The sequence below is a fragment of the Etheostoma spectabile genome, chromosome 17, assembly GCF_008692095.1.
Source record: "Etheostoma spectabile isolate EspeVRDwgs_2016 chromosome 17, UIUC_Espe_1.0, whole genome shotgun sequence".
Lineage (NCBI taxonomy): Eukaryota > Metazoa > Chordata > Actinopteri > Perciformes > Percidae > Etheostoma > Etheostoma spectabile.
This window is the reverse complement of record NC_045749.1, coordinates 9263643-9264625: the sequence shown is the minus strand read 5'-3', so window position 1 is coordinate 9264625 and position 983 is coordinate 9263643. Positions and strand designations below refer to the sequence as shown.

The following is a 983-nucleotide window of genomic DNA, read 5'->3' as shown; positions in this document are numbered from 1 at the left end:
ACACACCTTCGACGTTCTGTGTGTGTGTCGCGTTAGGTCACAGCAGTTTCCTGCTATTACGACCAGCCACCCTCTCCTCATGCATGAGGCGGGGTCCTGTGGTCGAGTCAACCAGGTACCATGTACCAAAAACGCCATTAATTTATAACATCCTCCGAAAGTGGCTTTTGTGCGAGGCTAGGCTTGAAAACATGGCCAATGTGTGCTGACAATGCTGCTTTGCTGCCACAAAGAAGGCTAATTATCATGGCTACATCTGTCATAACTGCTATCTGTAGGGCTCCGCGGTATACTGTATTCTAATTGGTTCTTGGTTCTAAGTAGTTGTGTTTGAGCCTGTCAGCATGTTTAACATAACACCTGCATGTCATTCCAAACAACTGCACAAGGCTGAACACCAGCAAGATTTTCAACCAATTATCTTACTGGCAGCAGGTCAGCTGATTCACCGAAGAATGTCAGGAAGTAGATGCAGATGGTGATCTAACATAAATATTGCTATAGAGACTTTTAAGCCAATCTATAGTTTGTGTGTTGGTGAGCAAAATGTCACTGCTAATCCAATTTATTACCCAGTAAAACTAAAATATGGGTTAAAAAGTTTTCTGTTGTGACTTTTTGGTTGCCCAGCATATGGACCTTATCACTGCACATTAGGGGTTTAACAATTCAATCTAACAGCAATTTGATTTCCTGTCGTCTTTCAGCAATGATTAGATCACATCACACATTCTGATCACAATTTAATTTGATATAATTTGAATGCAATCCTTCCCATGTGTATATCAGCTCTGTAAAATGAAAAATGTATTAAAAAAAGATCAAAAGTTAAAATTGATGTTTTCAACAACACTAGTTCTTCCTCTTTGGCCCTGCAGAATGGAGAACCCCCATTTTTCATTTTATACTATTAGCTATGTAAACAGTGAAAACACCCAAAATGACACACCACCAATTAGCTTTCAAATCCTGAACCAATGCAT

General features: G+C 39.7%; 1 protein-coding gene and 1 long non-coding RNA gene across 4 annotated transcripts in view; one reads left to right on the top strand and one right to left on the bottom strand.

The window, feature by feature from the left end:
• LOC116705311 (protein FAM53B) overlaps nt 1-983 on the top strand; it is a 22164-nt gene that overhangs the window by 6148 nt on the left and 15033 nt on the right. The gene's annotated exons all lie outside the window — the stretch shown is intronic.
• The window catches only part of LOC116705315 (uncharacterized), a 10506-nt gene that overhangs the window by 8498 nt on the left and 1025 nt on the right, over nt 1-983 (bottom strand). The window contains exon 2 of one of the 2 annotated variants that reach the window (XR_004335903.1): nt 150-152. The exons of the other annotated variant lie outside the window; for it this stretch is intronic. This is a non-coding gene — a long non-coding RNA (uncharacterized LOC116705315). The remainder of the gene's footprint in view (nt 1-149; nt 153-983) is intronic. 2 annotated transcript variants of the gene reach the window in all.